Genomic DNA, 13,618 nt, shown 5'->3' with positions numbered 1-13,618 from the left:
AAGACTCTTCAGTCTTTCAGACCACTACCCATTCCTACTGATACAAGTTGGGACAAATGACACTGCCCAAAAGGACCTTGCAACTATCTGCAGAGACTTTGAAGACCTCGGCAGGGAAATGAAGGAACTAGGAGCACAGGTGGTCTTGTCGTCCATCCTGCCAGTGGATGGCCACGGAGTAAGGAGATGGAACAGGACTCTACGGGTGAACAACTGACTACGTCGATGTTGCCGTCAGCAAAGATTTGGATTTCTAGACCATGGAGTGAATTACTCATATGATGAACTCCTTGCTAGAGATGGCTTGCAACTTACAAAGGCAGGTAAGCAAATACTTGACAGGTGCCTTGCTACACTCATCAGGAGAGCTTTAAGCTAGAACAATATGGGAAGGGAAGGGAAAGGCTAGGCAAAAATATACGACTAATTAATACATCTGAGAACCTTGCTATTAGAAGGGGAAAGAAAGATCAAAGACAAAAAAAATTCAGAAGGAAAGTAGAGGAGCAAGAGACACCTGTCACAAACTAAAATGCTTCAATACAAATTTGCACAGAGCATAGGAAACCAACAAGGCGAATTGGAGCCCCTAAGACAGGAAGAGAAATATGATGTCATAGGCATCACAGAAACGTGGTGGGATGATACACGATTGGAATACAAGGCTTGAAGGATGCAACCTTTTTATAAGAAACAGACCTAATAGAAGAGGAGCAGGCCTGAACGGCCGCTGTGTTGAGTGAATGGAGAGGGTCGGGGAAGAGCGAGGAGTGAAATCCCCTCCAGCCGCACGCTGCGAGCCAACGTTACTCACTCCTGTGCAGCAGCATGGGAGCGAGTACATAAGAGGAGGAGCATCGGGCATCGTTTGCCCGACAGCCGTTCCGTGTAAGTAAAGGGGGCTTCAGCTAACTTCAATGAATTAAACTCTAAAGGTTCAGATGAATTACATTTTAGGATACTGAAGGTTGATTGAATGAAGGTAGCTGCTCCCAAATCTTCCATTCATCCTGCAAGGATGCTGAATGATTCACTACTTTCTGATATTACCAAAGATTTCAAAAACAGCAACAACCACTCAGCTTGTGATCTCCTCCTCCACCTTCCCTGTAACAGAGAAGGAGAACGGTCATCAACAGCAATCAGCACCTGCAACGAAGCAGAACTGAGAACTCACTTCACGCACAGTGGCGATCACTACAGCTCCTCCTCGTGGTTGGTAGTTTCCCAACTTAAACACTTTAGAAATGATCCCTGAAAGTATAGTCTTAACCTGCTATTCTCTGCATTGACTTCCCCCACCCTGCAGGCTACCACGTAGTATTGTGGAGAAGAACTTTAGTCCACCGCTCGCTTTCTCTCTGTTAGCTGTCCAGGCATCTAATACCAATATCCATGCGTACTGTATGGTATAGTGTAATATGGGAATCATTTCATTAACAGACCGGAGATTGGCGCTCAAGGAAAATAATTTGCATGTTCCCGGTGCGTTCTGGGAGGACTCGCCGCGGGCGGGCACATTGCTGGGTTTAGCTTGGTCTGGTGGCTCGGAGGACATCGCCACACCAGAGATTGGAGCTCGGGGAAGAGAATGTGCAGACCTGACATAATCTCGCAAGAGTTGTGCTGTCTTCCAGGTGCGCAAATCAAAGATGTGTCTGATCAAGACTCTTCAGTCTTTCAGACCACTACCCATTCCTACTGATACAAGTTGGGACAAATGACACTGCCCAAAAGGACCTTGCAACTATCTGCAGAGACTTTGAAGACCTCGGCAGGGAAATGAAGGAACTAGGAGCACAGGTGGTCTTGTCGTCCATCCTGCCAGTGGATGGCCACGGAGTAAGGAGATGGAACAGGACTCTACGGGTGAACAACTGACTACGTCGATGTTGCCGTCAGCAAAGATTTGGATTTCTAGACCATGGAGTGAATTACTCATATGATGAACTCCTTGCTAGAGATGGCTTGCAACTTACAAAGGCAGGTAAGCAAATACTTGACAGGTGCCTTGCTACACTCATCAGGAGAGCTTTAAGCTAGAACAATATGGGAAGGGAAGGGAAAGGCTAGGCAAAAATATACGACTAATTAATACATCTGAGAACCTTGCTATTAGAAGGGGAAAGAAAGATCAAAGACAAAAAAAATTCAGAAGGAAAGTAGAGGAGCAAGAGACACCTGTCACAAACTAAAATGCTTCAATACAAATGCACAGAGCATAGGAAACCAACAAGGCGAATTGGAGCCCCTAAGACAGGAAGAGAAATATGATGTCATAGGCATCACAGAAACGTGGTGGGATGATACACGATTGGAATACAAGGCTTGAAGGATGCAACCTTTTTATAAGAAACAGACCTAATAGAAGAGGAGCAGGCCTGAACGGCCGCTGTGTTGAGTGAATGGAGAGGGTCGGGGAAGAGCGAGGAGTGAAATCCCCTCCAGCCGCCCGCTGCGAGCCAACGTTACTCACTCCTGTGCAGCAGCATGGGAGCGAGTACATAAGAGGAGGAGCATCGGGCATCGTTTGCCCGACAGCCGTTCCGTGTAAGTAAATGGGGCTTCAGCTAACTTCAATGAATTAAACTCTAAAGGTTCAGATGAATTACATTTTAGGATACTGAAGGTTGATTGAATGAAGGTAGCTGCTCCCAAATCTTCCATTCATCCTGCAAGGATGCTGAATGATTCACTACTTTCTGATATTACCAAAGATTTCAAAAACAGCAACAACCACTCAGCTTGCGATCTCCTCCTCCACCTTCCCTGTAACAGAGAAGGAGAACGGTCATCAACAGCAATCAGCACCTACAACGAAGCAGAACTGAGAGCTCACCTCACGCTCAGAGGAGATCACTACAGCTCCTCCTCATGGTTGGTAGGTTGGCACACTTTAGGATGCAGTTTCCCAAGTTAAACACTTTAGAAACGATCCCTGAAAGTATAGTCTTAACCTGCTATTCTCTGCATTGACTTCCCCCACCCTGCAGGCTACCACGTAGTATTGTGGAGAAGAACTTTAGTCCACCGCTCGCTTTCTCTCTGTTAGCTGTCCAGGCATCTAATACCAATATCCATGCGTACTGTATGGTATAGTGTAATATGGGAATCATTTCATTAAAGGGGTGGTCTCGCGAAACCAAGTGGGGTTATACACTTCCGTATGGCCATATTAATGCACTTTGTAATGTACATTGTGCATTAAATATGAGCCATACAGAAGTTATTCCACTTACCTGCTCCGTTGCTAGCGTCCTCGTCTCCATGGTTCCGTCTAAATTCGCTGGCAGCTTGCTTTTTTAGACGCGCTTGCGCAGTCCGGTCTTCTCCATTCAGCACGAGCCGCTTCAGTGTGCTCCCCGCTACAGCTCTTCTGCGCATGCGCAGACGAGCTGTCACTGCTCGGGAGCGCGCTGAAGCGGCCATTCTGCACCATCCTCTGTTAGAGGAAGGTGCAGAAACTGGAGCTGCCCAGCGGAGAAGCCCAGCCCAGCCCAGCAGCCCCGAGAAGCCTCCCAGGTAAGTGATGGGTCGGGGGGGGGGGGCTGTCGCTGCGCCGGGCTGCGCCGGGGGGGGCTGCCGCTGCGCCGGGCTGCGCCGGGGGGGCTGTCGCTAGGCCGGGGGGGGCTGTCGCTAGGCCGGGGGGGGCTGTCGCTAGGCCGGGGGGGCTGTCGCTAGGCCGGGGGGGGCTGTCGCTAGGCCGGGGCGGGCTGCCGCTGCGCAGGGCTGCGCCGGGGGGGCTGTCGCTAGGCCGGGGGGGGCTGCCGCTGCGCCGGGCTGCGCCGGGGGGGCTGTCGCTAGGCCGGGGGGGCTGTCGCTAGGCCGGGGGGGGCTGCCGCTGCGCCGGGCTGCGCCGGGGGGGCTGTCGCTAGGCCGGGGGGGCTGTCGCTAGGCCGGGGGGGGCTGTCGCTAGGCCGGGGGGGGCTGCCGCTGCGCCGGGCTGCGCCGGGGGGGCTGTCGCTAGGCCGGGGGGGCTGTCGCTAGGCCGGGGGGGGCTGCCGCTGCGCCGGGCTGCGCCGGGGGGGCTGTCGCTAGGCCGGGGGGGCTGTCGCTAGGCCGGGGGGGGCTGCCGCTGCGCCGGGGGGCTGTCGCTAGGCCGGGGGAACTAGCGCTGGGCTCCGGGGCCTTCACCTGGGCTGAGGGTCTAGCGCTGGGGAGCCGGGGGCTAGCGCCGCTTACCTGCTGCCTGGCGGTGGGCGTCTGGTCGGCGGCTGCGGGGCGTCGTGTTGCCATGGAGACACAGCTGGCGGCGTCTCGGGAGCGCGCACGTCGGGCTGCAGCGAGCGACGGGGAAAGAGCCGGCGGCCATCTTGAGGAAACTTTTATAAGTTGCTGAAACGCTGGAACGGTAAGTACGAACCAGCTAGAAATGTCATTTACAGGGGGGCTTAGTAATGTGTGTTTAATGGGGGGGACTGGGCAAAAAAAAAAATTAACTGCTTCCTCGAGACATCTCCTTTAACAGACCGGAGATTGGCGCTCAAGGAAAATAATTTGCATGTTCCCGGTGCGTTCTGGGAAGACTCGCCGCGGGCGGGCACATTGCTGGGTTTAGCTTGGTCTGGTGGCTCGGAGGACATCGCCACACCAGAGATTGGAGCTCGGGGAAGAGAATGTGCAGACCTGACATAATCTCGCAAGAGTTGTGCTGTCTTCCAGGTGCGCAAATCAAAGATGTGTCTGATCAAGACTCTTCAGTCTTTCAGACCACTACCCATTCCTACTGATACAAGTTGGGACAAATGACACTGCCCAAAAGGACCTTGCAACTATCTGCAGAGACTTTGAAGACCTCGGCAGGGAAATGAAGGAACTAGGAGCACAGGTGGTCTTGTCGTCCATCCTGCCAGTGGATGGCCACGGAGTAAGGAGATGGAACAGGACTCTACGGGTGAACAACTGACTACGTCGATGTTGCCGTCAGCAAAGATTTGGATTTCTAGACCATGGAGTGAATTACTCATATGATGAACTCCTTGCTAGAGATGGCTTGCAACTTACAAAGGCAGGTAAGCAAATACTTGACAGGTGCCTTGCTACACTCATCAGGAGAGCTTTAAGCTAGAACAATATGGGAAGGGAAGGGAAAGGCTAGGCAAAAATATACGACTAATTAATACATCTGAGAACCTTGCTATTAGAAGGGGAAAGAAAGATCAAAGACAAAAAAAATTCAGAAGGAAAGTAGAGGAGCAAGAGACACCTGTCACAAACTAAAATGCTTCAATACAAATTTGCACAGAGCATAGGAAACCAACAAGGCGAATTGGAGCCCCTAAGACAGGAAGAGAAATATGATGTCATAGGCATCACAGAAACGTGGTGGGATGATACACGATTGGAATACAAGGCTTGAAGGATGCAACCTTTTTATAAGAAACAGACCTAATAGAAGAGGAGCAGGCCTGAACGGCCGCTGTGTTGAGTGAATGGAGAGGGTCGGGGAAGAGCGAGGAGTGAAATCCCCTCCAGCCGCACGCTGCGAGCCAACGTTACTCACTCCTGTGCAGCAGCATGGGAGCGAGTACATAAGAGGAGGAGCATCGGGCATCGTTTGCCCGACAGCCGTTCCGTGTAAGTAAAGGGGGCTTCAGCTAACTTCAATGAATTAAACTCTAAAGGTTCAGATGAATTACATTTTAGGATACTGAAGGTTGATTGAATGAAGGTAGCTGCTCCCAAATCTTCCATTCATCCTGCAAGGATGCTGAATGATTCACTACTTTCTGATATTACCAAAGATTTCAAGAACAGCAACAACCACTCAGCTTGTGATCTCCTCCTCCACCTTCCCTGTAACAGAGAAGGAGAACGGTCATCAACAGCAATCAGCACCTGCAACGAAGCAGAACTGAGAGCTCACTTCACGCACAGTGGAGATCACTACAGCTCCTCCTCGTGGTTGGTAGTTTCCCAACTTAAACACTTTAGAAATGATCCCTGAAAGTATAGTCTTAACCTGCTATTCTCTGCATTGACTTCCCCCACCCTGCAGGCTACCACGTAGTATTGTGGAGAAGAACTTTAGTCCACCGCTCGCTTTCTCTCTGTTAGCTGTCCAGGCATCTAATACCAATATCCATGCGTACTGTATGGTATAGTGTAATATGGGAATCATTTCATTAACAGACCGGAGATTGGCGCTCAAGGAAAATAATTTGCATGTTCCCGGTGCGTTCTGGGAAGACTCGCCGCGGGCGGGCACATTGCTGGGTTTAGCTTGGTCTGGTGGCTCGGAGGACATCGCCACACCAGAGATTGGAGCTCGGGGAAGAGAATGTGCAGACCTGACATAATCTCGCAAGAGTTGTGCTGTCTTCCAGGTGCGCAAATCAAAGATGTGTCTGATCAAGACTCTTCAGTCTTTCAGACCACTACCCATTCCTACTGATACAAGTTGGGACAAATGACACTGCCCAAAAGGACCTTGCAACTATCTGCAGAGACTTTGAAGACCTCGGCAGGGAAATGAAGGAACTAGGAGCACAGGTGGTCTTGTCGTCCATCCTGCCAGTGGATGGCCACGGAGTAAGGAGATGGAACAGGACTCTACGGGTGAACAACTGACTACGTCGATGTTGCCGTCAGCAAAGATTTGGATTTCTAGACCATGGAGTGAATTACTCATATGATGAACTCCTTGCTAGAGATGGCTTGCAACTTACAAAGGCAGGTAAGCAAATACTTGACAGGTGCCTTGCTACACTCATCAGGAGAGCTTTAAGCTAGAACAATATGGGAAGGGAAGGGAAAGGCTAGGCAAAAATATACGACTAATTAATACATCTGAGAACCTTGCTATTAGAATGGGAAAGAAAGATCAAAGACAAAAAAAATTCAGAAGGAAAGTAGAGGAGCAAGAGACACCTGTCACAAACTAAAATGCTTCAATACAAATTTGCACAGAGCATAGGAAACCAACAAGGCGAATTGGAGCCCCTAAGACAGGAAGAGAAATATGATGTCATAGGCATCACAGAAACGTGGTGGGATGATACACGATTGGAATACAAGGCTTGAAGGATGCAACCTTTTTATAAGAAACAGACCTAATAGAAGAGGAGCAGGCCTGAACGGCCGCTGTGTTGAGTGAATGGAGAGGGTCGGGGAAGAGCGAGGAGTGAAATCCCCTCCAGCCGCACGCTGCGAGCCAACGTTACTCACTCCTGTGCAGCAGCATGGGAGCGAGTACATAAGAGGAGGAGCATCGGGCATCGTTTGCCCGACAGCCGTTCCGTGTAAGTAAAGGGGGCTTCAGCTAACTTCAATGAATTAAACTCTAAAGGTTCAGATGAATTACATTTTAGGATACTGAAGGTTGATTGAATGAAGGTAGCTACTCCCAAATCTTCCATTCATCCTGCAAGGATGCTGAATGATTCACTACTTTCTGATATTACCAAAGAATTCAAGAACAGCAACAACCACTCAGCTTGTGATCTCCTCCTCCACCTTCCCTGTAACAGAGATGGAGAACGGTCATCAACAGCAATCAGCACCTGCAACGAAGCAGAACTGAGAGCTCACTTCACACTCAGAGGAGATCACTACAGCTCCTCCTCGTGGTTGGTAGGTTGGCACACTTTAGGATGCAGTTTCCCAAGTTAAACACTTTAGAAATGATCCCTGAAAGTATAGTCTTAACCTGCTATTCTCTGCATTGACTTCCCCCACCCTGCAGGCTACCACGTAGTATTGTGGAGAAGAACTTTAGTCCACCGCTCGCTTTCTCTCTGTTAGCTGTCCAGGCATCTAATACCAATATCCATGCGTACTGTATGGTATAGTGTAATATGGGAATCATTTCATTAACAGACCGGAGATTGGCGCTCAAGGAAAATAATTTGCATGTTCCCGGTGCGTTCTGGGAAGACTCGCCGCGGGCGGGCACATTGCTGGGTTTAGCTTGGTCTGGTGGCTCGGAGGACATCGCCACACCAGAGATTGGAGCTCGGGGAAGAGAATGTGCAGACCTGACATAATCTCGCAAGAGTTGTGCTGTCTTCCAGGTGCGCAAATCAAAGATGTGTCTGATCAAGACTCTTCAGTCTTTCAGACCACTACCCATTCCTACTGATACAAGTTGGGACAAATGACACTGCCCAAAAGGACCTTGCAACTATCTGCAGAGACTTTGAAGACCTCGGCAGGGAAATGAAGGAACTAGGAGCACAGGTGGTCTTGTCGTCCATCCTGCCAGTGGATGGCCACGGAGTAAGGAGATGGAACAGGACTCTACGGGTGAACAACTGACTACGTCGATGTTGCCGTCAGCAAAGATTTGGATTTCTAGACCATGGAGTGAATTACTCATATGATGAACTCCTTGCTAGAGATGGCTTGCAACTTACAAAGGCAGGTAAGCAAATACTTGACAGGTGCCTTGCTACACTCATCAGGAGAGCTTTAAGCTAGAACAATATGGGAAGGGAAGGGAAAGGCTAGGCAAAAATATACGACTAATTAATACATCTGAGAACCTTGCTATTAGAATGGGAAAGAAAGATCAAAGACAAAAAAAATTCAGAAGGAAAGTAGAGGAGCAAGAGACACCTGTCACAAACTAAAATGCTTCAATACAAATGCACAGAGCATAGGAAACCAACAAGGCGAATTGGAGCCCCTAAGACAGGAAGAGAAATATGATGTCATAGGCATCACAGAAACGTGGTGGGATGATACACGATTGGAATACAAGGCTTGAAGGATGCAACCTTTTTATAAGAAACAGACCTAATAGAAGAGGAGCAGGCCTGAACGGCCGCTGTGTTGAGTGAATGGAGAGGGTCGGGGAAGAGCGAGGAGTGAAATCCCCTCCAGCCGCACGCTGCGAGCCAACGTTACTCACTCCTGTGCAGCAGCATGGGAGCGAGTACATAAGAGGAGGAGCATCGGGCATCATTTGCCCGACAGCCGTTCCGTGTAAGTAAAGGGGGCTTCAGCTAACTTCAATGAATTAAACTCTAAAGGTTCAGATGAATTACATTTTAGGATACTGAAGGTTGATTGAATGAAGGTAGCTGCTCCCAAATCTTCCATTCATCCTGCAAGGATGCTGAATGATTCACTACTTTCTGATATTACCAAAGATTTCAAGAACAGCAACAACCACTCAGCTTGTGATCTCCTCCTCCACCTTCCCTGTAACAGAGAAGGAGAACGGTCATCAACAGCAATCAGCACCTGCAACGAAGCAGAACTGAGAGCTCACTTCACGCACAGTGGAGATCACTACAGCTCCTCCTCGTGGTTGGTAGTTTCCCAACTTAAACACTTTAGAAATGATCCCTGAAAGTATAGTCTTAACCTGCTATTCTCTGCATTGACTTCCCCCACCCTGCAGGCTACCACGTAGTATTGTGGAGAAGAACTTTAGTCCACCGCTCGCTTTCTCTCTGTTAGCTGTCCAGGCATCTAATACCAATATCCATGCGTACTGTATGGTATAGTGTAATATGGGAATCATTTCATTAACAGACCGGAGATTGGCGCTCAAGGAAAATAATTTGCATGTTCCCGGTGCGTTCTGGGAAGACTCGCCGCGGGCGGGCACATTGCTGGGTTTAGCTTGGTCTGGTGGCTCGGAGGACATCGCCACACCAGAGATTGGAGCTCGGGGAAGAGAATGTGCAGACCTGACATAATCTCGCAAGAGTTGTGCTGTCTTCCAGGTGCGCAAATCAAAGATGTGTCTGATCAAGACTCTTCAGTCTTTCAGACCACTACCCATTCCTACTGATACAAGTTGGGACAAATGACACTGCCCAAAAGGACCTTGCAACTATCTGCAGAGACTTTGAAGACCTCGGCAGGGAAATGAAGGAACTAGGAGCACAGGTGGTCTTGTCGTCCATCCTGCCAGTGGATGGCCACGGAGTAAGGAGATGGAACAGGACTCTACGGGTGAACAACTGACTACGTCGATGTTGCCGTCAGCAAAGATTTGGATTTCTAGACCATGGAGTGAATTACTCATATGATGAACTCCTTGCTAGAGATGGCTTGCAACTTACAAAGGCAGGTAAGCAAATACTTGACAGGTGCCTTGCTACACTCATCAGGAGAGCTTTAAGCTAGAACAATATGGGAAGGGAAGGGAAGGGAAAGGCTAGGCAAAAATATACGACTAATTAATACATCTGAGAACCTTGCTATTAGAAGGGGAAAGAAAGATCAAAGACAAAAAAAATTCAGAAGGAAAGTAGAGGAGCAAGAGACACCTGTCACAAACTAAAATGCTTCAATACAAATGCACAGAGCATAGGAAACCAACAAGGCGAATTGGAGCCCCTAAGACAGGAAGAGAAATATGATGTCATAGGCATCACAGAAACGTGGTGGGATGATACACGATTGGAATACAAGGCTTGAAGGATGCAACCTTTTTATAAGAAACAGACCTAATAGAAGAGGAGCAGGCCTGAACGGCCGCTGTGTTGAGTGAATGGAGAGGGTCGGGGAAGAGCGAGGAGTGAAATCCCCTCCAGCCGCCCGCTGCGAGCCAACGTTACTCACTCCTGTGCAGCAGCATGGGAGCGAGTACATAAGAGGAGGAGCATCGGGCATCGTTTGCCCGACAGCCGTTCCGTGTAAGTAAATGGGGCTTCAGCTAACTTCAATGAATTAAACTCTAAAGGTTCAGATGAATTACATTTTAGGATACTGAAGGTTGATTGAATGAAGGTAGCTGCTCCCAAATCTTCCATTCATCCTGCAAGGATGCTGAATGATTCACTACTTTCTGATATTACCAAAGATTTCAAAAACAGCAACAACCACTCAGCTTGTGATCTCCTCCTCCACCTTCCCTGTAACAGAGAAGGAGAACGGTCATCAACAGCAATCAGCACCTGCAACGAAGCAGAACTGAGAGCTCACTTCACGCTCCGAGGAGCTCACTTCACGCTCCGAGGAGATCACTACAGCTCCTCCTCGTGGTTGGTAGGTTGGCACACTTTAGGATGCAGTTTCCCAAGTTAAACACTTTAGAAATGATCCCTGAAAGTATAGTCTTAACCTGCTATTCTCTGCATTGACTTCCCCCACCCTGCAGGCTACCACGTAGTATTGTGGAGAAGAACTTTAGTCCACCGCTCGCTTTCTCTCTGTTAGCTGTCCAGGCATCTAATACCAATATCCATGCGTACTGTATGGTATAGTGTAATATGGGAATCATTTCATTAACAGACCGGAGATTGGCGCTCAAGGAAAATAATTTGCATGTTCCCGGTGCGTTCTGGGAAGACTCGCCGCGGGCGGGCACATTGCTGGGTTTAGCTTGGTCTGGTGGCTCGGAGGACATCGCCACACCAGAGATTGGAGCTCGGGGAAGAGAATGTGCAGACCTGACATAATCTCGCAAGAGTTGTGCTGTCTTCCAGGTGCGCAAATCAAAGATGTGTCTGATCAAGACTCTTCAGTCTTTCAGACCACTACCCATTCCTACTGATACAAGTTGGGACAAATGACACTGCCCAAAAGGACCTTGCAACTATCTGCAGAGACTTTGAAGACCTCGGCAGGGAAATGAAGGAACTAGGAGCACAGGTGGTCTTGTCGTCCATCCTGCCAGTGGATGGCCACGGAGTAAGGAGATGGAACAGGACTCTACGGGTGAACAACTGACTACGTCGATGTTGCCGTCAGCAAAGATTTGGATTTCTAGACCATGGAGTGAATTACTCATATGATGAACTCCTTGCTAGAGATGGCTTGCAACTTACAAAGGCAGGTAAGCAAATACTTGACAGGTGCCTTGCTACACTCATCAGGAGAGCTTTAAGCTAGAACAATATGGGAAGGGAAGGGAAAGGCTAGGCAAAAATATACGACTAATTAATACATCTGAGAACCTTGCTATTAGAATGGGAAAGAAAGATCAAAGACAAAAAAAATTCAGAAGGAAAGTAGAGGAGCAAGAGACACCTGTCACAAACTAAAATGCTTCAATACAAATTTGCACAGAGCATAGGAAACCAACAAGGCGAATTGGAGCCCCTAAGACAGGAAGAGAAATATGATGTCATAGGCATCACAGAAACGTGGTGGGATGATACACGATTGGAATACAAGGCTTGAAGGATGCAACCTTTTTATAAGAAACAGACCTAATAGAAGAGGAGCAGGCCTGAACGGCCGCTGTGTTGAGTGAATGGAGAGGGTCGGGGAAGAGCGAGGAGTGAAATCCCCTCCAGCCGCACGCTGCGAGCCAACGTTACTCACTCCTGTGCAGCAGCATGGGAGCGAGTACATAAGAGGAGGAGCATCGGGCATCGTTTGCCCGACAGCCGTTCCGTGTAAGTAAAGGGGGCTTCAGCTAACTTCAATGAATTAAACTCTAAAGGTTCAGATGAATTACATTTTAGGATACTGAAGGTTGATTGAATGAAGGTAGCTGCTCCCAAATCTTCCATTCATCCTGCAAGGATGCTGAATGATTCACTACTTTCTGATATTACCAAAGATTTCAAGAACAGCAACAACCACTCAGCTTGTGATCTCCTCCTCCACCTTCCCTGTAACAGAGAAGGAGAACGGTCATCAACAGCAATCAGCACCTGCAACGAAGCAGAACTGAGAGCTCACTTCACGCACAGTGGAGATCACTACAGCTCCTCCTCGTGGTTGGTAGTTTCCCAACTTAAACACTTTAGAAATGATCCCTGAAAGTATAGTCTTAACCTGCTATTCTCTGCATTGACTTCCCCCACCCTGCAGGCTACCACGTAGTATTGTGGAGAAGAACTTTAGTCCACCGCTCGCTTTCTCTCTGTTAGCTGTCCAGGCATCTAATACCAATATCCATGCGTACTGTATGGTATAGTGTAATATGGGAATCATTTCATTAACAGACCGGAGATTGGCGCTCAAGGAAAATAATTTGCATGTTCCCGGTGCGTTCTGGGAAGACTCGCCGCGGGCGGGCACATTGCTGGGTTTAGCTTGGTCTGGTGGCTCGGAGGACATCGCCACACCAGAGATTGGAGCTCGGGGAAGAGAATGTGCAGACCTGACATAATCTCGCAAGAGTTGTGCTGTCTTCCAGGTGCGCAAATCAAAGATGTGTCTGATCAAGACTCTTCAGTCTTTCAGACCACTACCCATTCCTACTGATACAAGTTGGGACAAATGACACTGCCCAAAAGGACCTTGCAACTATCTGCAGAGACTTTGAAGACCTCGGCAGGGAAATGAAGGAACTAGGAGCACAGGTGGTCTTGTCGTCCATCCTGCCAGTGGATGGCCACGGAGTAAGGAGATGGAACAGGACTCTACGGGTGAACAACTGACTACGTCGATGTTGCCGTCAGCAAAGATTTGGATTTCTAGACCATGGAGTGAATTACTCATATGATGAACTCCTTGCTAGAGATGGCTTGCAACTTACAAAGGCAGGTAAGCAAATACTTGACAGGTGCCTTGCTACACTCATCAGGAGAGCTTTAAGCTAGAACAATATGGGAAGGGAAGGGAAAGGCTAGGCAAAAATATACGACTAATTAATACATCTGAGAACCTTGCTATTAGAATGGGAAAGAAAGATCAAAGACAAAAAAAATTCAGAAGGAAAGTAGAGGAGCAAGAGACACCTGTCACAAACTAAAATGCTTCAATA

General features: G+C 48.7%; 2 non-coding genes and 5 pseudogenes across 2 annotated transcripts; all 7 read right to left on the bottom strand.

Moving 5' to 3' along the window:
* Nucleotides 1-1,073: 1,073 nt before the first annotated feature.
* On the bottom strand, nt 1,074-1,270 carry LOC136593857 (small nucleolar RNA U3; annotated as a pseudogene).
* Nucleotides 1,271-2,735: 1,465 nt separating this feature from the next.
* On the bottom strand, nt 2,736-2,954 carry LOC136593653 (small nucleolar RNA U3). Its single transcript, XR_010788277.1, has one exon. It is a non-coding gene; the product is annotated as a small nucleolar RNA U3 (small nucleolar RNA).
* Nucleotides 2,955-5,762: 2,808 nt separating this feature from the next.
* On the bottom strand, nt 5,763-5,959 carry LOC136593802 (small nucleolar RNA U3; annotated as a pseudogene).
* A 1,467-nt stretch (nt 5,960-7,426) lies between these two features.
* LOC136593513 (small nucleolar RNA U3) lies at nt 7,427-7,645 on the bottom strand. Its single transcript, XR_010788240.1, has one exon. It is a non-coding gene; the product is annotated as a small nucleolar RNA U3 (small nucleolar RNA).
* A 1,465-nt stretch (nt 7,646-9,110) lies between these two features.
* LOC136593791 (small nucleolar RNA U3) lies at nt 9,111-9,307 on the bottom strand (annotated as a pseudogene).
* A 1,470-nt stretch (nt 9,308-10,777) lies between these two features.
* LOC136593747 (small nucleolar RNA U3) lies at nt 10,778-11,017 on the bottom strand (annotated as a pseudogene).
* A 1,467-nt stretch (nt 11,018-12,484) lies between these two features.
* LOC136593780 (small nucleolar RNA U3) lies at nt 12,485-12,681 on the bottom strand (annotated as a pseudogene).
* Nucleotides 12,682-13,618: the final 937 nt, after the last annotated feature.

This window comes from Eleutherodactylus coqui, chromosome 1 (assembly GCF_035609145.1).
Source record: "Eleutherodactylus coqui strain aEleCoq1 chromosome 1, aEleCoq1.hap1, whole genome shotgun sequence".
Lineage (NCBI taxonomy): Eukaryota > Metazoa > Chordata > Amphibia > Anura > Eleutherodactylidae > Eleutherodactylus > Eleutherodactylus coqui.
This window is presented reverse-complemented; position numbering and strand designations above follow the sequence as displayed.